General features: G+C 40.1%; 1 long non-coding RNA gene across 1 annotated transcript; it reads right to left on the reverse strand.

Moving 5' to 3' along the window:
• Positions 1 to 16,875: 16,875 nt before the first annotated feature.
• Positions 16,876 to 18,332, reverse strand: LOC136820435 (uncharacterized). Its single transcript, XR_010848582.1, has 4 exons — positions 18,260 to 18,332; positions 17,926 to 17,993; positions 17,691 to 17,766; positions 16,876 to 17,212 (listed from the first exon to the last, which is right to left on the reverse strand). It is a non-coding gene; the product is annotated as an uncharacterized lncRNA (long non-coding RNA).
• Between the last annotated feature and the right edge of the window lie 4,446 nt (positions 18,333 to 22,778).

Consider the following 22,778-nt stretch of genomic DNA (forward strand, 5'->3'; position numbering starts at 1 on the left):
GAGGATGGAATGCAGATTTGGATCTTTCATGAAACTGCTGAAGTGATTGTAAGAAGGCGGCATTTTTTCACGAATAGAATCAGCTATAGTAGTGAAAAAATCATTGAAGGAATTGGCTACTTTCTCAGGATCTGATGTCAAAGAGTCACCTGTGATGATTGAAATGGGTGATTCTGAGTTAGCCCTTGTTGAGATTATATCGCGAACACCAGACCAGACTTTTCTAGAGTTTTTTTAGAATGGAAATCAAAATATCTGATGTAGTGGTTTTTTTTACTACGTCTAGTCAAAGTGACTATCATATTTCGATACCTACGATATAATTCATAGAGTCGATCTTTGGACTCCTTAGTTTTAGCCTTAGCGTGTTTTGTTTGGTAGTGGTCACGTTTTTTGATTGACTTCAAAATTCCTGGCGTTATCCATGGTTTTGTTTTTGATCTAACTTGACGTTTGGTAAGTTTGACTGCGGGTAGATGTCTCTCTACAAGTACTTTCATTCTGTCATTAAAAATATTGAAACAGGAGTCTGGATTATGACCAAATCTCAAAAAAAGGGTGTCCCAATCAACTTCAAGAAAATCCAGAATAAATTCTTCTCGGTTGAAACGAGACCAGTCTTGCTGAAAAAAAGTATTATCTTCACCGGGAAACTTACCTTCAAATGATGGACACAATCAAAATTTTTGACAATTTTTGTAGCACACATGGTACCAGAATTATTTTTTGCATTAAAATTGCAAAAGCTTTTAAACAGAACATTCTCAACATTTTAGAATACAAACAAGGTTTGAGATAATATAAAAACAATCCAGTTTAAACAATACAACAAAACAATTTTTCACTTGGCAGATGACGAAAAAGTATACCAAAGTTAAACCTGACTAGCAGTATTATCTTAGATTTTAATTTATTCTTGGGAACCTTTATTTAAATACTTGCAAGAATAAAATGCCTGAAAAACAAGCACCCTTTGTATAAAAGTGATTAGATACATGCACAATTGACACTCAATACTTTTCCTCATCAGTGGTTTTTGCTGTAGTAGTTATGGCCTAATTGGAGTTGAGTACCTTCAGGGAATTTTTTTAATTATTTATTTCAAAGAATTGAAATTGATTTCTTAAAGAATTTCTTTCTTACTTCTACAGCGCCTACAGATCAAGTCAATGCGTACCCAGTAACGGTAAAAATTCAGGGAATTTTTTTAATTATTTATTTCAAAGAATTGAAATTGATTTCTTAAAGAATTTCTTTCTTACTTCTACAGCGCCTACAGATCAAGTCAATGCGTACCCAGTAACGGTAAAAACTCAAAGTATGTACTTACGAGGGAAAAAAATGGCAGAGTGTAAGTAGTAACGAGAGCTGGTTTTGCTGTTTTTACCGAACAAATAGCAAAGAAGATATTCTTTATTATTTTAGAAGCTTATTTGAAATGATATTATACAATATTATACTGCGTTATACTTTTTTACACAATGCTCATAATCATATAAAAATCATGTACTCTATTTTACTATAATTTAGTTATTTAATGAATAACTCTGAATAAATTTGAAATTTGAAAAAAAAGAAAAGATAACATGAAAATTAATTAATCTTGCTCTTCATGTACTCGAGGTGTGCCGTCAAAATCAACATAAAAGGGGTTGCGGAACGACCGTTCCGTTTTCGCAAAGCGAAGAAATTTTGACACTAACAAATTATTTTTATAAGTCAAACTTTTATTGATAATGTTTTCCAACTCAACTCTTTTTTATAAGAATTTTATAAGAGCAATACGAGGCTCAAAAATTAAATACGCCGGGTTTTGAGCAATTCAAAAACAATTTTATAAAATCAATCCAAACCAGTCCAAACTAATTTTTTCAAGAACCTTGCCTTGCAAAATAAAATTGGAAAACTTCTATAATTCATATAAGTATATTAAAGCAATGCTATTACTATTTATTAGGCGGTAATAATAACAAGCGTTATCTACAATCTCATGTCAAAGAGTTTATGAAAATATAAGTTGATTCGCCAGTAAAAAACACTTTTTTGTGAAAGATATCTTGTTTGAAAATATATTCGAGCTAGCATCAAAAGTAACATATAGGTACTTTTATCATTTAAGTTGTCTTCTGGGCTAAAGTCATCAATCATGCTTTTGTTATCACTTTATCGTACAAATATAAACCGGCATTATTCTAATTGATGATGATCAAGCTCCAATGTTAAACAAAAATCTCTCGAGAGTCAGCAAGCGATAATGGAATCAAAAATCAATCAAGCCAAATCAAAATGATTCCATTATCGAATAAATATTGAAGAAATTTTCAATGACGAAAATAGCAACTAGTAATTATCATTTTGATTCTGCTTTCCAGTAGTACAGTCTTCTTATTTGTCTCGTAAACATTGCACAGAATAACATCATGGAACTGGCACAATTTATATTCAGCAGTACCATTTTATTATTCTCCATCAATCACAATCTGTTCATACAGTCAACAGTCATAATGCTATGTATAATTTGGTTTTATGCTGCTTCTTTGTTGTGCACGTTCGCCCACCAAAACTCTGAAACACTGCTGATTCACATTAAGTTGAAGTTGGTTTGATATTCTACGTTTGACGTTTGATATTCGTTTGATATTCGTTTGATATTCTCAAATTTGCGTTTTCAAGTTTTTGTGACTACTTTTGGAACTGGAAACTATTGGAAGCCAATAGAGTTTATTCTCAAGGGTGTGTGTGCAAAATTTCAGCGCTCTCCGTCGCAGCGTGCTCCCTCTAAAAATTGGTAACCGTCAAACCTCATTTCGGCCCGAAATGACAAGTTGGGCTCCTGTGGGGGAGAGCGGTCCATCTTTGGAATTGGAAACTATTGGAAGCCAATAGAGTTTATTCTCAAGGGTGTGTGTGCAAAATTTCAGCGCTCTCCGTCGCAGCGTGTTCCCTCTAAAAATTGGTAACCGTCAAACCTCATTTCGGCCGAAATGACAAGTTGGGCTCCTGTGGGGGAGAGCGGTCATCTTTGGAATTGGAAACTATTGGAAGCCAATAGAGTTTATTCTCAAGGGTGTGTGTGCAAAATTTCAGCGCTCTCCGTCGCAGCGTGCTCCCTCTAGAAAATTGGTAACCGTCAAACCTCATTTCGGCCGAAATGACAAGTTGGGCTCCTGTGGGGGAGATCGGTTATCTATGGAATTGGAAACTATTGGAAGCCAATAGAGTTTATTCTCAAGGGTGTGTGTGCAAAATTTCAGCGCTCTCCGTCGCAGCGTGCTCCCTCTAAAAATTGGTAACCGTCAAACCTCATTTCGGCCGAAATGACAAGTTGGGCTCCTGTGGGGGAGAGCGGTCATCTTTGGAATTGGAAACTATTGGAAGCCAATAGAGTTTATTCTCAAGGGTGTGTGTGCAAAATTTCAGCGCTCTCCGTCGCAGCGTGCTCCCTCTAAAAATTGGTAACCGTCAAACCTCATTTCGGCCGAAATGACAAGTTGGGCTCCTGTGGGGGAGAGCGGTCATCTTTGGAATTGGAAACTATTGGAAGCCAATAGAGTTTATTCTCAAGGGTGCGTTTGCAAAATTTCAGCGCTCTCCGTCGCAGCGTGCTCCCTCTAAAAATTGGTAACCGTCAAACCTCATTTCGGCCGAAATGACAAGTTGGGCTCCTGTGGGGGAGAGCGGTCATCTTTGGAATTGGAAACTATTGGAAGCCAATAGAGTTTATTCTCAAGGGTGTGTGTGCAAAATTTCAGCGCTCTCCGTCGCAGCGTGCTCCCTCTAAAAATTGGTAACCGTCAAACCTCATTTCGGCCGAAATGACAAGTTGGGCTCCTGTGGGGGAGAGCGGTCATCTTTGGAATTGGAAACTATTGGAAGCCAATAGAGTTTATTCTCAAGGGTGTGTGGCAAAATTTCAGCGCTCTCCGTCGCAGCGTGCTCCCTCTAAAAATTNTACCATATCTACCTTTGGGTAAATAGCTCATCGAAAGAGGAGCCTTCTAAATCGCCCCGACAGTAGTCTTCACTTACTTACCGTGGGGGAGGGGGGAGTCTGAATCGCAGACCTCTCAGACCTCTACAAAACCCCAAGGTAGTAATAATCTATAAGGAGCACGGATCCGTATGTGGATACCAGCAGCCTAAGTGGGTGGAGGGAACGTACGATGATATTTCGCTATTGTGAAAATTGATGAAAATCGACCTTTTTACTTCGGAATTTCAAATTTAATAAAATAGCAATTTTCCTTTCAGTATTTCAGAACTCTGATAAGTATTTCCGGATCTGTGCTCGAAAAATCATTTTTTTTGTGAAATCTATTGGCCAAATGACGAAAAATAGTAGAAAACCAGGTTTCAGAGTTTAGAATTTTTTTTGTGGAATTTCGGAACGAGTTTAGGAAATCGTGGCAAAAATTTTCGGTCCTCTATAAATACTATACTGTCTATACTATCCGAATCTTTCTATAATACGAACTAAAACTTTGGTGCCTCAGCCAGAAACTAGTATAAAATATTTTCTGTAATTCAAACCTTTCTCTAATTCGAAGAAAATTCTTGGTCCTTTTTTGAAGATCGAATTAGAGAGAGTCAACGTATTTCGGAAATCAGCTTTGGAATCCCGATCTAGATGTAGCCTTAAATGTTTAAAGGTTACCGAGTAGACAGGGTCTTAAAATATCAGGGAATAAACAAATATGGCGGACTTGGAAGGGTCGAATCCACGTGTTTCTTCATTTCGACTTCAAGAAAATGTTTTGGTTTATAATCAAATGAAAGTATGCTTGTCTCAAGCTTTCATGTTTTTGAATGAATATCAATGGATAGCAAACTCATACGTGGCAGTAAGTGTTTCTTCTTTTGAAGCTTCCTAGAATTTGAATTTTCCACCTCCAAAATGGGCTATTATTATTATTACGACCCTCGACATGGCCCGAGAATTCTCGAGCCAAAACTTTTATTGGAATTCGCGTAAAGCCCGAGTATGGCCCGAGCTGGCCCGAGAATTCGGGCCGTGTTCGGGCCACACGCGGGCCACACTCGGGCCAATTTTTGAAAACATGATTTAAACAGGCGTGTAATTTCAGGAATGAATTTTTTTAACATTTTCTTTGAGGAAAACTTGGTTTCTCTTAATTATATTGTATTAAATATATGAATGTTGTAAATTCATATAAATATTAAATGTCTTATTTGGTATGAAAACATAGTTATAAATATACTTAGGGTGGAATGGAAATATTTGCTAGTAAACTGGTCCTGGTTTTAAACTGAAGCGTGTCCACGGGATTAAGTTGAAGTTGGTTTGATATTCTACGTTTGACGTTTGATATTCGTTTGATATTCGTTTGATATTCTCAAATTTGCGTTTTCAAGTTTTTGTGACTACTTTTGGAACTGGAAACTATTGGAAGCCAATAGAGTTTATTCTCAAGGGTGTGTGTGCAAAATTTCAGCGCTCTCCGTCGCAGCGTGCTCCCTCTAAAAATTGGTAACCGTCAAACCTCATTTCGGCCGAAATGACAAGTTGGGCTCCTGTGGGGGAGAGCGGTCATCTTTGGAATTGGAAACTATTGGAAGCCAATAGAGTTTATTCTCAAGGGTGTGTGTGCAAAATTTCAGCGCTCTCCGTCGCAGCGTGCTCCCTCTAAAAATTGGCAACCGCCAAACCTCATTTCGGCCGAAATGACAAGTTGGGCTCCTGTGGGGGAGAGCGGTCATCTTTGGAATTGGAAACTATTGGAAGCCAATAGAGTTTATTCTCAAGGGTGTGTGTGCAAAATTTCAGCGCTCTCCGTCGCAGCGTGCTCCCTCTAAAAATTGGCAACCGCCAAACCTCATTTCGGCCGAAATGACAAGTTGGGCTCCTGTGGGGGAGAGCGGTCATCTTTGGAATTGGAAACTATTGGAAGCCAATAGAGTTTATTCTCAAGGGTGTGTGTGCAAAATTTCAGCGCTCTCCGTCGCAGCGTGCTCCCTCTAAAAATTGGCAACCGTCAAACCTCATTTCGGCCGAAATGACAAGTTGGGCTCCTGTGGGGGAGAGCGGTCATCTTTGGAATTGGAAACTATTGGAAGCCAATAGAGTTTATTCTCAAGGGTGTGTGTGCAAAATTTCAGCGCTCTCCGTCGCAGCATGCTCCCTCTAAAAATTGGTAACCGTCAAACCTCATTTCGGCCGAAATGACAAGTTGGGCTTCTGTGGGGGAGAGCGGTCATCTTTGGAATTGGAAACTATTGGAAGCCAATAGAGTTTATTCTCAAGGGTGTGTGTGCAAAATTTCAGCGCTCTCCGTCGCAGCGTGCTCCCTCTAAAAATTGGCAACCGTCAAACCTCATTTCGGCCGAAATGACAAGTTGGGCTCCTGTGGGGGAGAGCGGTCATCTTTGGAATTGGAAACTATTGGAAGCCAATAGAGTTTATTCTCAAGGGTGTGTGTGCAAAATTTCAGCGCTCTCCGTCGCAGCGTGCTCCCTCTAAAAATTGGCAACCGTCAAACCTCATTTCGGCCGAAATGACAAGTTGGGCTCCTGTGGGGGAGAGCGGTCATCTTTGGAACTGGAAACTATTGGAAGCCAATAGAGTTTATTCTCAAGGGTGTGTGTGCAAAATTTCAGCGCTCTCCGTCGCAGCGTGCTCCCTCTAAAAATTGGTAACCGTCAAACCTCATTTCGGCCGAAATGACAAGTTGGGCTCCTGTGGGGGAGAGCGGTCATCTTTGGAATTGGAAACTATTGGAAGCCAATAGAGTTTATTCTCAAGGGTGTGTGTGCAAAATTTCAGCGCTCTCCGTCGCAGCGTGCTCCCTCTAAAAATTGGCAACCGCCAAACCTCATTTCGGCCGAAATGACAAGTTGGGCTCCTGTGGGGGAGAGCGGTCATCTTTGGAATTGGAAACTATTGGAAGCCAATAGAGTTTATTCTCAAGGGTGTGTGTGCAAAATTTCAGCGCTCTCCGTCGCAGCGTGCTCCCTCTAAAAATTGGCAACCGTCAAACCTCATTTCGGCCGAAATGACAAGTTGGGCTCCTGTGGGGGAGAGCGGTCATCTTTGGAATTGGAAACTATTGGAAGCCAATAGAGTTTATTCTCAAGGGTGTGTGTGCAAAATTTCAGCGCTCTCCGTCGCAGCATGCTCCCTCTAAAAATTGGTAACCGTCAAACCTCATTTCGGCCGAAATGACAAGTTGGGCTTCTGTGGGGGAGAGCGGTCATCTTTGGAATTGGAAACTATTGGAAGCCAATAGAGTTTATTCTCAAGGGTGTGTGTGCAAAATTTCAGCGCTCTCCGTCGCAGCGTGCTCCCTCTAAAAATTGGCAACCGTCAAACCTCATTTCGGCCGAAATGACAAGTTGGGCTCCTGTGGGGGAGAGCGGTCATCTTTGGAATTGGAAACTATTGGAAGCCAATAGAGTTTATTCTCAAGGGTGTGTGTGCAAAATTTCAGCGCTCTCCGTCGCAGCATGCTCCCTCTAAAAATTGGTAACCGTCAAACCTCATTTCGGCCGAAATGACAAGTTGGGCTTCTGTGGGGGAGAGCGGTCATCTTTGGAATTGGAAACTATTGGAAGCCAATAGAGTTTATTCTCAAGGGTGTGTGTGCAAAATTTCAGCGCTCTCCGTCGCAGCGTGCTCCCTCTAAAAATTGGTAACCGTCAAACCTCATTTCGGCCGAAATGACAAGTTGGGCTTCTGTGGGGGAGAGCGGTCATCTTTGGAATTGGAAACTATTGGAAGCCAATAGAGTTTATTCTCAAGGGTGTGTGTGCAAAATTTCAGCGCTCTCCGTCGCAGCGTGCTCCCTCTAAAAATTGGTAACCGTCAAACCTCATTTCGGCCGAAATGACAAGTTGGGCTTCTGTGGGGGAGAGCGGTCATCTTTGGAATTGGAAACTATTGGAAGCCAATAGAGTTTATTCTCAAGGGTGTGTGTGCAAAATTTCAGCGCTCTCCGTCGCAGCGTGCTCCCTCTAAAAATTGGTAACCGTCAAACCTCATTTCGGCCGAAATGACAAGTTGGGCTCCTGTGGGGGAGAGCGGTCATCTTTGGAATTGGAAACTATTGGAAGCCAATAGAGTTTATTCTCAAGGGTGTGTGTGCAAAATTTCAGCGCTCTCCGTCGCAGCATGCTCCCTCTAAAAATTGGTAACCGTCAAACCTCATTTCGGCCGAAATAACAAGTTGGGCTCCTGTGGGGGAGAGCGGTCATCTTTGGAATTGGAAACTATTGGAAGCCAATAGAGTTTATTCTCAAGGGTGTGTGTGCAAAATTTCAGCGCTCTCCGTCGCAGCGTGCTCCCTCTAAAAATTGGCAACCGTCAAACCTCATTTCGGCCGAAATGACAAGTTGGGCTCCTGTGGGGGAGAGCGGTCATCTTTGGAATTGGAAACTATTGGAAGCCAATAGAGTTTATTCTCAAGGGTGTGTGTGCAAAATTTCAGCGCTCTCCGTCGCAGCGTGCTCCCTCTAAAAATTGGCAACCGTCAAACCTCATTTCGGCCGAAATGACAAGTTGGGCTCCTGTGGGGGAGAGCGGTCATCTTTGGAATTGGAAACTATTGGAAGCCAATAGAGTTTATTCTCAAGGGTGTGTGTGCAAAATTTCAGCGCTCTCCGTCGCAGCGTGCTCCCTCTAAAAATTGGCAACCGCCAAACCTCATTTCGGCCGAAATGACAAGTTGGGCTCCTGTGGGGGAGAGCGGTCATCTTTGGAATTGGAAACTATTGGAAGCCAATAGAGTTTATTCTCAAGGGTGTGTGTGCAAAATTTCAGCGCTCTCCGTCACAGCGTGCTCCCTCTAAAAATTGGTAACCGTCAAACCTCATTTCGGCCGAAATGACAAGTTGGGCTCCTGTGGGGGAGAGCGGTCATCTTTGGAATTGGAAACTATTGGAAGCCAATAGAGTTTATTCTCAAGGGTGTGTGTGCAAAATTTCAGCGCTCTCCGTCGCAGCGTGCTCCCTCTAGAAATTGGTAACCGTCAAACCTCATTTCGGCCGAAATGACAAGTTGGGCTCCTGTGGGGGAGATCGGTTATCTATGGAATTGGAAACTATTGGAAGCCAATAGAGTTTATTCTCAAGGGTGTGTGTGCAAAATTTCAGCACTCTCCGTCGCAGCGTGCTCCCTCTAGAAATTGGTAACCGTCAAACCTCATTTCGGCCGAAATGACAAGTTGGGCTCCTGTGGGGGAGAGCGGTTATCTTTGGAACTGGAAACTATTGGAAGTCATTATTATGTAAATTAGTAGTAACATTAGGAAAAATAAGACTAATTCTTAATCAAATTATACAACTTATGCACCCTTCAGTTCTTAATTGCCCTCTGAAATAGTGCCAAAAGGCTTAACTTTTTCCAAAAAAGCTTTTGCTAAGGACTAAGTTATGTGTAATACAATTTCAAGGCAAGCAGTAAGATTAGCTATAACAATCAGCTAAGATAGACGCTTTTTTATAAGAATGGTGTACTTTGCTTTGGCTGAGAGTCAGCAATATTTCAATTTTTTTATTGTTCTAAACAATAGTCCTATTGTTGTAACTCCGAAATCTCACCCGATATACTTATAGTTATATATAAAAAGCGTGTATTTCTAGAAGACTGCATGAACTTTTAGCTTGGCTCTGTGACTAGAAACACAACCAAGGGGTTCCTTTTGGAGTTTATCTTAAAATTTGAAGAAATTTTTGTGTTGTATCTGGTTGTATAGACTTTTAACATCAGAAAGTTTGCTCAACGGCAAAAATCTGTTTGACCTTTAGGTAAGACATTTTAGTTATTTTTATTTCGTCTTCCAACATTTGCATATCTTTTGTCTTTCTATGTTTTACTAAAATATATATCTATGTATGTACAATGTTTAAAAAGTTTTCTGTTTTCTTATATCTAAAATACATGTTTTTTTTATAAGCATTGCACTTATAAGCATATATAGGCTCAGATATGGTGAAAAATTAAGCATATGGCAAGCATTACTTGAGCCTACGAAAAATGTTTTTTTCCTGATTTTTGCTTTTTTTAGCTGGAATTTTACGGATTTTCAGTATTTCCCTAAATTTATTCATTTTTCATCCTTATTAAGCTTTCGACCTAAGCATCTCTGAGCCTGTTTTCGGATTTTTGTATGCTTATAAAAAAAAACATTTGTCTTTTGTCTTTCTATGTTTTACCTAAATATAATACCATCTATTTACAATGTTTAAAAAGTTTTCTGTTTGACGTTTGATATTCGTTTGATATTCGTTTTGTATTCTCAAATTTTGCGTTTTGAAGTTTTGTGACTACTTTTGGAACTGGAAACTATTGGAAGCCAATAGAGTTTATTCTCAAGGGTTGTGTGTGCAAAATTTCAGCGCTCTCCGTCGCAGCGTGCTCCCTCTAAAATTGGTAACCGTCAAAACCTCATTTCGGCCGAAATGACCAAGTTGGGCTCCTGTGGGGGAGAGCGGTTATCTTTGGAATTGGAAACTATTGGAAGCCATAGAGTTTATTCTCAGGGTGTGTGTGCAAAATTCAGCGCTCTCCTCTGCAGCGTGCTCCCTCTAAAAATTGGTAACCGTCAAACCTCATTTCGGCCGAAATGACAAGTTGGGCTCCTGTGGGGGAGAGCGGTCATCTTTGGAATTGGAAAACTATTGGAAGCCAATAGAGTTATTCTCAAGGGTGTGTGTGCAAAATTTCAGCGCTCTCCGTTCGCGTGCTCCCTCTAAAAATTGGTAACGTCAAACCTCATTTCGGCCGAAATGACAAGTTGGCTCCTGTGGGGGAGAGCGGTCATCTTTGGAATTGGAAACTATTGGAAGCCAATAGAGTTTATTCTCAAGGGTGTGTGTGTGCAAAATTTCAGCGCTCTCCGTCGCAGCGTGCTCCCTCTAAAAATTGGTAACCGTTCAAACCTCATTTCGGCCGAAATGACAAGTTGGGCTCCTGTGGGGGAGAGCGGTCATCTTTGGAATTGGAAACTATTGGAAGCCAATAGGTTTATCTCAAGGGTGTGTGTGCAAAAATTTCAGCGCTCTCCGTCGCAGCGTGCTCCCTCTAAAAATTGGTAACCGTCAAACCTCATTTCGGCCCGAAATGACAAGTTGGGCTCCTGTGGGGGAGAGCGGTCATCTTTGGAATTGGAACTATTAGGCCAATAGAGTTTATTCTCAAGGGTGTGTGTGCAAAATTTCAGCGCTTCCGGTGCAGCGTTCTCCCTCTAAAAATTGGTAACCGTCAAACCTCATTTCGGCCGAAATGACAAGTTGGGCTCCTGTGGGGGAGAGCGGTTATCTTTGGAATTGGAAACTATTGGAAGCCAATAGAGTTTATTCTCAAGGGTGTGTGTGCAAAATTTCAGCGCTCTCCGTCGCAGCGTGCTCCCTCTAAAAATTGGTACCGTCAAACCTCATTTCGGCCGAAATGACAAGTTGGGCTCCTGTGGGGGAGAGCGGTGACTCTTTGGAACTGGAAACTATTGGAAGCCAATAGAGTTTATTCTCAAGGGTGTGTGTGCAAAATTTCAGCGCTCTCCGTCGCAGCGTGCTCCCTCTAAAAATTGGTAACCGTCAAACCTCATTTCGGCCGAAATGACAAGTTGGGCTCCTGTGGGGGAGAGCGGTCATCTTTGGAATTGGAAACTATTGGAAGCCAATAGAGTTTATTCTCAAGGGTGTGTGTGCAAAATTTCAGCGCTCTCCGTCGCAGCGTGCTCCCTCTAAAAATTGGCAACCGCCAAACCTCATTTCGGCCGAAATGACAAGTTGGGCTCCTGTGGGGGAGAGCGGTCATCTTTGGAATTGGAAACTATTGGAAGCCAATAGAGTTTATTCTCAAGGGTGTGTGTGCAAAATTTCAGCGCTCTCCGTCGCAGCGTGCTCCCTCTAAAAATTGGCAACCGCCAAACCTCATTTCGGCCGAAATGACAAGTTGGGCTCCTGTGGGGAGAGCGGTCATCTTTGGAATTGGAAACTATTGGAAGCCAATAGAGTTTATTCTCAAGGGTGTGTGTGCAAAATTTCAGCGCTCTCCGTCGCAGCGTGCTCCCTCTAAAAATTGGCAACCGTCAAACCTCATTTCGGCCGAAATGACAAGTTGGGCTCCTGTGGGGGAGAGCGGTCATCTTTGGAATTGGAAACTATTGGAAGCCAATAGAGTTTATTCTCAAGGGTGTGTGTGCAAAATTTCAGCGCTCTCCGTCGCAGCATGCTCCCTCTAAAAATTGGTAACCGTCAAACCTCATTTCGGCCGAAATGACAAGTTGGGCTTCTGTGGGGGAGAGCGGTCATCTTTGGAATTGGAAACTATTGGAAGCCAATAGAGTTTATTCTCAAGGGTGTGTGTGCAAAATTTCAGCGCTCTCCGTCGCAGCGTGCTCCCTCTAAAAATTGGCAACCGTCAAACCTCATTTCGGCCGAAATGACAAGTTGGGCTCCTGTGGGGGAGAGCGGTCATCTTTGGAATTGGAAACTATTGGAAGCCAATAGAGTTTATTCTCAAGGGTGTGTGTGCAAAATTTCAGCGCTCTCCGTCGCAGCGTGCTCCCTCTAAAAATTGGCAACCGTCAAACCTCATTTCGGCCGAAATGACAAGTTGGGCTCCTGTGGGGGAGAGCGGTCATCTTTGGAACTGGAAACTATTGGAAGCCAATAGAGTTTATTCTCAAGGGTGTGTGTGCAAAATTTCAGCGCTCTCCGTCGCAGCGTGCTCCCTCTAAAAATTGGTAACCGTCAAACCTCATTTCGGCCGAAATGACAAGTTGGGCTCCTGTGGGGGAGAGCGGTCATCTTTGGAATTGGAAACTATTGGAAGCCAATAGAGTTTATTCTCAAGGGTGTGTGTGCAAAATTTCAGCGCTCTCCGTCGCAGCGTGCTCCCTCTAAAAATTGGCAACCGCCAAACCTCATTTCGGCCGAAATGACAAGTTGGGCTCCTGTGGGGGAGAGCGGTCATCTTTGGAATTGGAAACTATTGGAAGCCAATAGAGTTTATTCTCAAGGGTGTGTGTGCAAAATTTCAGCGCTCTCCGTCGCAGCGTGCTCCCTCTAAAAATTGGCAACCGTCAAACCTCATTTCGGCCGAAATGACAAGTTGGGCTCCTGTGGGGGAGAGCGGTCATCTTTGGAATTGGAAACTATTGGAAGCCAATAGAGTTTATTCTCAAGGGTGTGTGTGCAAAATTTCAGCGCTCTCCGTCGCAGCATGCTCCCTCTAAAAATTGGTAACCGTCAAACCTCATTTCGGCCGAAATGACAAGTTGGGCTTCTGTGGGGGAGAGCGGTCATCTTTGGAATTGGAAACTATTGGAAGCCAATAGAGTTTATTCTCAAGGGTGTGTGTGCAAAATTTCAGCGCTCTCCGTCGCAGCGTGCTCCCTCTAAAATTGGCAACCGTCAAACCTCATTTCGGCCGAAATGACAAGTTGGGCTCCTGTGGGGGAGAGCGGTCATCTTTGGAATTGGAAACTATTGGAAGCCAATAGAGTTTATTCTCAAGGGTGTGTGTGCAAAATTTCAGCGCTCTCCGTCGCAGCATGCTCCCTCTAAAAATTGGTAACCGTCAAACCTCATTTCGGCCGAAATGACAAGTTGGGCTTCTGTGGGGGAGAGCGGTCATCTTTGGAATTGGAAACTATTGGAAGCCAATAGAGTTTATTCTCAAGGGTGTGTGTGCAAAATTTCAGCGCTCTCCGTCGCAGCGTGCTCCCTCTAAAAATTGGTAACCGTCAAACCTCATTTCGGCCGAAATGACAAGTTGGGCTTCTGTGGGGGAGAGCGGTCATCTTTGGAATTGGAAACTATTGGAAGCCAATAGAGTTTATTCTCAAGGGTGTGTGTGCAAAATTTCAGCGCTCTCCGTCGCAGCGTGCTCCCTCTAAAAATTGGTAACCGTCAAACCTCATTTCGGCCGAAATGACAAGTTGGGCTTCTGTGGGGGAGAGCGGTCATCTTTGGAATTGGAAACTATTGGAAGCCAATAGAGTTTATTCTCAAGGGTGTGTGTGCAAAATTTCAGCGCTCTCCGTCGCAGCGTGCTCCCTCTAAAAATTGGTAACCGTCAAACCTCATTTCGGCCGAAATGACAAGTTGGGCTCCTGTGGGGGAGAGCGGTCATCTTTGGAATTGGAAACTATTGGAAGCCAATAGAGTTTATTCTCAAGGGTGTGTGTGCAAAATTTCAGCGCTCTCCGTCGCAGCATGCTCCCTCTAAAAATTGGTAACCGTCAAACCTCATTTCGGCCGAAATAACAAGTTGGGCTCCTGTGGGGGAGAGCGGTCATCTTTGGAATTGGAAACTATTGGAAGCCAATAGAGTTTATTCTCAAGGGTGTGTGTGCAAAATTTCAGCGCTCTCCGTCGCAGCGTGCTCCCTCTAAAAATTGGCAACCGTCAAACCTCATTTCGGCCGAAATGACAAGTTGGGCTCCTGTGGGGGAGAGCGGTCATCTTTGGAATTGGAAACTATTGGAAGCCAATAGAGTTTATTCTCAAGGGTGTGTGTGCAAAATTTCAGCGCTCTCCGTCGCAGCGTGCTCCCTCTAAAAATTGGTAACCGTCAAACCTCATTTCGGCCGAAATGACAAGTTGGGCTCCTGTGGGGGAGAGCGGTCATCTTTGGAATTGGAAACTATTGGAAGCCAATAGAGTTTATTCTCAAGGGTGTGTGTGCAAAATTTCAGCGCTCTCCGTCGCAGCGTGCTCCCTCTAAAAATTGGCAACCGCCAAACCTCATTTCGGCCGAAATGACAAGTTGGGCTCCTGTGGGGGAGAGCGGTCATCTTTGGAATTGGAAACTATTGGAAGCCAATAGAGTTTATTCTCAAGGGTGTGTGTGCAAAATTTCAGCGCTCTCCGTCGCAGCGTGCTCCCTCTAAAAATTGGTAACCGTCAAACCTCATTTCGGCCGAAATGACAAGTTGGGCTCCTGTGGGGGAGAGCGGTTATCTTTGGAATTGGAAACTATTGGAAGCCAATAGAGTTTATTCTCAAGGGTGTGTGTGCAAAATTTCAGCGCTCTCCGTCGCAGCGTGCTCCCTCTAAAAATTGGTAACCGTCAAACCTCATTTCGGCCGAAATGACAAGTTGGGCTCCTGTGGGGGAGATCGGTTATCTTTGGAATTGGAAACTATTGGAAGCCAATAGAGTTTATTCTCAAGGGTGTGTGTGCAAAATTTCAGCGCTCTCCGTCGCAGCGTGCTCCCTCTAAAAATTGGTAACCGTCAAACCTCATTTCGGCCGAAATGACAAGTTGGGCTCCTGTGGGGGAGAGCGGTTATCTTTGGAACTGGAAACTATTGGAAGTCATTATTATGTAAATTAGTAGTAACATTAGGAAAAATAAGACTAATTCTTAATCAAATTATACAACTTATGCACCCTTCAGTTCTTAATTGCCCTCTGAAATAGTGCCAAGAGGCTTAACTTTTTCCAAAAAAGCTTTTGCTAAGGACTAAGTTATGTGTAATACAATTTCAAGGCAAGCAGTAAGATTAGCTATAACAATCAGCTAAGATAGACGCTTTTTTATAAGAATGGTGTACTTTGCTTTGGCTGAGAGTCAGCAATATTTTAATTTTTTTATTGTTCTAAACAATAGTCCTATTGTTGTAACTCCGAAATCTCACCCGATATACTTATAGTTATATATAAAAAGCGTGTATTTCTAGAAGACTGCATGAACTTTTAGCTTGGCTCTGTGACTAGAAACACAACCAAGGGGTTCCTTTTGGAGTTTATCTTAAAATTTGAAGAAATTTTTGTGTTGTATCTGGTTGTATAGACTTTTAACATCAGAAAGTTTGCTCAACGGCAAAAATCTGTTTGACCTTTAGGTAAGACATTAGTTATTTTTATTTCGTCTTCCAACATTTGCATATCTTTTGTCTTTCTATGTTTTACTAAAATATATATCTATGTATGTACAATGTTTAAAAAGTTTTCTGTTTTCTTATATCTAATATACATGTTTTTTTTATAAGCATTGCACTTATAAGCATATATAGGCTCAGATATGGTGAAAAATTAAGCATATGGCAAGCATTACTTGAGCCTACGAAAAATGTTTTTTTCCTGATTTTTGCTTTTTTTAGCTGGAATTTTACGGATTTTCAGTATTTCCCTAAATTTATTCATTTTTCATCCTTATTAAGCTTTCGACCTAAGCATCTCTGAGCCTGTTTTCGGATTTTTGTATGCTTATAAAAAAAAACATTTGTCTTTTGTCTTTCTATGTTTTACCTAAATATAATACCATCTATTTACAATGTTTAAAAAGTTTTCTGTTTTCTTATATCTAATATATATAAAAAAAACATTTATGTCTTTTGTCTTTCTATGTTTTACCTAAATATATAATCATGTATGTACAATGTTTAAAAAGTTTTCTGTTTTCTTATATCTAATGTATATAAAAAAACATTTATGTTTTTTGTCTTCCTAATGTTTTACTAAAATATATAACCATGTATGAACAATGTTTAAAAAGTTTTTTGTTTTCTTACATCTAATATAAAAAAAACATTTATGTCTTTTGTCTTCCTAATGTTTTACTAAAATATATTAATGCATGTACAATGTCTATAAAGTGTTCTTTTTATATTGAAAATAAAAATAAGATTCACATATCTTTTGTCTCCTATGTTTTACTAAAGTAAAATATATATTTAAGTTTAATTATGGACAACGTTTAAAAAGTTTTTCATTGAAATCAAAATATACATATTTTCATCAACACAACATAAAGTTGACATTCGAGTCAAACTAAAAATAAAAGGGGAGAAGAGAAATCATGTTGGAATAGCTCTTGAGCTACTTCTAAAATTCGGCCAGTTCTGAAGAAAACTTTCCAACAACCGTTAAAAGACTTTAAAAGTGCATAATTTTGAACCGTACATTTTCCGTAAATTACAACATTTTCCCGTATGTCACAAAATGAGTGTAATAAAGAAAAAAAAGAGAATTCTTTACTAAATCAGTTTAATAAAGTCAAAGTTTAGGGTGCATTCCTAAAAGATAGGCTATTTTTTTTCTGAAATTGTGGCAATAATCTGTTCGGCTCTGGCGATGTCCATCGATTCATCTACCACACGGAAAATACGTGGAAGTTGTTTTGGGGCTTTTCTACAAAAATCGTCGACCAAGTTTATTGATAAAGGGCTGTAAGGTATCGCCAAAGAATAAATGTGTTCTTTTTCGCAGTAGCTTGTAATACCATCCCATGCTGCGTCAAGAGTAGCTAGGGATAAAGATGAAGGAAATAGAATAAGTTTATACTTTCGTGGAAAAACCAAACTTTGTGGAGTTTTTTCGAGTTATGTGTTCTAAACTAAAGATTTTGAAATGCTAGAGATTCAATATTTAAATAAATATTCACACCCTCGAAAAAATCATTACAAAGCAAAAAGCAGAGTCTGAAAGGATCCAAAATTACGAAAATCTCTCAAAGGCTCAATCAAGTAAACTAAAATCAAGGATGGCAAAACCGGCAAAACCGTCAAAAAATGGACAACACTTTCGAAGTTTGGCTCGGACATCTCGGAAACCTAGTACCCACAATAGGATTTAGAAAACTGTAAATTTTGTCTTTAAAAAGCCTCCTGATGTATTCTGGGAAAGTTCATGACTCACATGACAAAAGTGATTAAAAGAGATTGTACCATTGAAAGGCTCGGGAAAAAAAAAAAAGAAGGAAGAAATTTTAAAAATGAACTTACTTTTATTGAGATAAATCGATACCCTATGGGCACTTTTTGTGTTTAGTTTTGCAGTGAACGGCCTCTCACCATATTCCTACAATTGTACATAATGAAATAAAATATCACTACAAAAAAACTGATAGCCGTGAAAAACTGGTAAAAGACGACCGAATCAAATACCTAGATGGGAAAAGTTATATAGAACCGTATTGTATTGTTATTATAATCAAAAAGTGATTTCTTGATTTCTTACCAGTCCTGCTGGGGATCCAAGATAAACGATGGCGTGGGTCCTTTGGCTTGAACACTGACCTTTCACAACTACAATGTAAAAGATTTAAAATATGCCATCGTGGGATTTAACCTTGATTATCAAAAATATTCGTGGGTACTTAATTTAGCGAACTTCTACTAATTTCACGAACTTTCGTACTTTTAAATTTATCAAAATAATAAAATAGAGAGATTAAGTACAAGTGCAAAGTTATGGAGAATGTAAGGCTAAGGTTCTTTATTTTGAGTGATTTTGTGGAATTTCAGGGTTTATTTTGGCTAGAAATAATTACGGCGAAGAAAAGGGTACCTACTTTGAACAGTTCTTTTGTTTATCACTGTATTCGCCAAAAAGCTACTGTGTTTTGTACTCTGTTAAACAACATATAAAAACGAGATTAGTCAAAAGTAACTTAACAGGTGTTATTTTCTACTCTTCTATTATGCAATAATAGTGGGGCTGAAAATTGCATTTTTAATGCTTCTCAGCTTTTTTTAGGAAAAATTTCATAAGAAACTGCATTTCCTTAAGGTTCTGTTTCAAGTAATTGAGAGTACTGTAACATTCAAAACAGAAAAAAGATTTAAAAAAAAGAAAAAGAAAATTCAAGAAAGTTTGAATACCTGTGACAGAAGCAAGACATGATAGGGGTACCCTGGAGCGACCAATCGTTCTGCTTCCAATAAATTGATTTTCTTTGTGCCTTTATAAAAAAGGCAAAGGAGGACGGGACAAACAATCTCCAAATAGAAATCTGCAGTAGTATGTCTCATAGGTATTCCAAAGCTGGTACCGTTCATTTTTCTCATCAGTATGAGCCCAATTTCACATCGCATCTTGAAAGACATTACATAGTTGAAATCAACTTGCGAGAATGCCTCCTTTATTTGAGATCTTGAGCTCACTGAGTAAAAGACGACAATGTCATACTGATTGACATTCAACGGGGTCCGAAAAACTTCCTCTAATTGTGCCTTGTAAGCTCCTGATTCAAGGTATTGATCTAGCTCGTATGGTAGTTTTACTTCTTCCTCGTATTGTACTTCATTTGAGGAGCTACTAGAATTTTTGTCTGAATCATCCGATAGCACATAAGTCTCCACAGTCTCAAAGATTTTGTCAAATATGTTCGGTGATCTACATGTTTTGAGGTGTCGGTCGATGATTAGGTGATCGAACTTTTCAGGAGGATCAATCGATTTGGTCTTAAAATTGGTACGTTCAGGCAAATGAATTTCTGCATTAAGACAAGTAGATGCGATCCAATACCGCATACACGCTGGGTCATCCTCCAAACCTGAAAAGGTTGTCCTTTCGATCAAATTGTAGGCATTAAGACATGCAAATACTCCGCAGTTGACCGTGTCTTTTTGTTGTGGAACCTTGACAGGTTGATAAAGCTGCCACTGAGCAAAGAAAAAATGTTCTCTTTGTGTCTCATACACCTTCTCAACAATATAAAGTGCCACTTGAAACGGTTCCTCAGATTTAGTGGCAATTGAATTCAAGTGGAAAATCATTTTTTGTTTTGGATAAATCCCGATAATGGACCAATGTCCAGGAGGTGTATGATGGATTATGATTACCAGGTTACACAAGGAAATACCTTCACTTTGAAGTACCTGGAACTCGACATTTTGGGAGCAACTTCTTGCATTAGTTATGACATCTGATGAAACAACTTTAACAGAGGGATAATTGCTTGCGACAGCTTTAACAAAAGTAAAAATGATATCGCCAGTAACGAGATTTTTACCGGAGCATGATAACAAGGAGCTTGTTGGTGTAATATTTGATGGTGTTAAATCGCCAAACATGACTTTTTCTGTTAGGAAAATCTTTTCTTCATCAAGGTTCCAAGGATAGTCAAAACTTTTGTTTTCACCAATAGAGGATTTCTTGATATAGATGGCATAAAAGACTGACTTTTGAAAGCTTTCATTTTTCAGCCACTTTTCGGTTGTAAAACGCTTCACAGTGTTATCATCGAACCATACGGCTTTTCCTTTTTCATGGTCGAACAGGGTGGCTGTAAAATGATTTGAGAAAACACTATCCTGACCACCAGCATAGTTTACGGAAGACACCAAGAGATACTTTGAATCTGTTTGGAAGGCAGGGGAAAATTCACCAAGATCGATTTCATGCTCTAACAATATCTTTGTTTTTGCGAGATGGACTTGCTTATTTACATACTTGATGCGACTAAACTTCAATACAATATAAATTGGAGAGTCTAGTAAGGTGACAAAGTAGAAATCTCATTTGATTTGCACAAGCATCTTTCCAATATATCGTCATGATCATAGCTTTTCCATCCACCTAAATTGTACCACACCAAATCAGTCAGTTTAATTGAATGTTGATAATTTGCTGGTACCGTTAAATCCAAAGATTCTTCTTCTGTACGTGAGTCAATCTTTAAAATCTGCTGACATTTTGAGCAATTGTGGATGACAAGTGCCCTGATCTTGAAATCAAGTGCCAGTGGTAATCTTCGAATGATAGCAAAGGCCAGGTCAGAAGGATCTTGATTACGGTTCGAGTTGACATCAATCCCAAGGTCGTCGCTCATCGCTTTGTACTCTCTCATCAAGTTGATTGCAGGGACTTTTGCTGTTGGCTGAGTTCTCAACATTTCCTGGATCCTCAATAAACTTTGATTTGATGAACCAAAAAGACAACTTGCACTTGACCCAAAAAGTGAGTGCAAAACGGACGAGAACCAGCAGTTTAGTTTTTTGTTCACTATGCCTATTTTACTCTGCACAATGATTTTGTCAGTAATCAACAGCTTTTTCGTTAGAAATATATGGTCCCCAAAAGACTTTTTGTGTTCCTCCGACAGAGTATTCCAATGCATTTCACAACCATGCTGATCAAGATCTGGATTCTTTTTGAAGTGATAAAAGAAAAAGTTAGCAATCCCAGTTGTATTACTTTTGAAACAATCATAGCATATGTAATCAACAAGCTGCAAAAATTGAAAGTCGAAATTTAAGCAACATTCATGGAACCACTTCTCACAAAATTCACACGCAACCATGTTCACTCCCCGAATATCGCTTGAACAGCAACCTTGTTGACCACTCTCATTCATCATCTCTTTCTCCTTTTCTGTGAAATCGTGCCAGCTCTTCCTTGCAGTTTTCAGCTCTCTTGTTTCAAACCACTTTTCCTTTTTTACTTCCTCTTCCAATTCTATTTCATCATCCTCGTTGTTATTGCCAATTTCGTTCCTTTCTTCTTCTATTTCCTCATTTTCATCATCTGTGTCAGACATCTCGTCAGATTCAGCCTTACCTTTTGTGTAGAAGTGATTAATTTGGCTTTCTTCTTTGGTCTAAGGTATTTATTGCCTGGTTTTCTTTTCCGCCTTTTACTCCATTTCTCAGTATCGATGGAAACAGGGTTATCCTCTACTTCATCCCGAAAAATTCTGATAATTTTTTCTTCTTTCTCTCCGACATTTCCACACCCTTGAACTATGCCTTCTAGGAATTCAACGGACAAGTTATTCAAACTTTCATGATACTTTTTCACAAATGATACGATGGGCAAAGATGTATCATGCTCACTTTTTACATATTTGAAAAAGTTTTCAACGGTGGCGTTTGTGGAGTTTTGGTCTTTAGTCGATCGACCCTTTAATGTATCAGGGTTTCTTTCGCTGATCCAAATCCGTGTCCAGATGGGAGTAATATTTAAAAGATTCTTCTTAAAATACTCAAAAAAGGTTGGAGAATAGTATTCATTGATTGGTGCTTCATTTATATCTTCCCCCACCCATTCATATTTACGTCTTGATTTGTCAATCTGGTCAGTCCAATAAGTTGTCCATTTGTTTTCTTTTTTCTTCTTTTTTGTCTTTGTCTTTTCTGTCTTTGCATTCGCCTTTGTTTTCTTTTCGTTACCATCTTTTTCTTCAACTTCTCCATGATCTTTTTCAACATCTTCTTCTTCATCATCATCATCGTCCTCCTCACTTTCCAACTCATCATCCTTATCATTTTGGTCTGACAGTACATCTTCAACCAAATCGTGACCATCAAATTGGTTGATGTAATTTTCCATCATTTTGACAGCATCACGAAGACCATCACTGGAGAACCTTGTTGTGAGAATCGATGAAAACAAAGTGATGATTGTAGTCAATTCCTCCAATTTTTCGCACACAATCATCCTTCCAATACTGAAAAGAATGAAATCTTTGATTGTCGCGCACTTTTTCGAGACAGCTCTTTTTACCTGTTTCAACAGGTGACCACTGCACGAAAAGATATCTGTTAGTATCTTTGTGAGAGTTGACCGTTGACTACTCGATAGCGTTAATGTGTCAAATACTCTGTTTACATAATCTGTTATGGACTCATTGTTGAATTCTCGTAGAATAGCCCCTTGGAGAACTTTACTATTATCCAATATGACTAATTTGGGTTGGGAGCATTCGCCAAAAACTTGCCTCTCGTTTTCCCTGAGTGCCATTAAGGAAAACCTTACAGACTCCATGGAATGGCTTGATGTGAGATAACTCAGGGCAGGCAGTGCAACTGTTTTCCCGAAAGGATGCCGCATTGTCAATGCATACATAAAGATTTTCTTGAAAGTTTTGATTTTTTTAACGATTCCTCCGGTTGCGTCTAGGTAGATAATATCTCGTTTTGCAGTATTATGGTACAATCTGACATGCTTCTCTTCAAACATAACCAATTTGAATTCAGTATCAGTTACAATGAATCGTTGAATGAATCCAAATATCTTTCTGAATTTCAGGTCTAACTTTTGCGACATTGACTTGTCATCTTCTGCCAATCTCCTCTGTAGATCACAAA

This window comes from Clytia hemisphaerica, unplaced genomic scaffold, assembly GCF_902728285.1.
Source record: "Clytia hemisphaerica strain Z4C2 unplaced genomic scaffold, Clytia hemisphaerica genome assembly, whole genome shotgun sequence".
NCBI lineage: Eukaryota > Metazoa > Cnidaria > Hydrozoa > Leptothecata > Clytiidae > Clytia > Clytia hemisphaerica.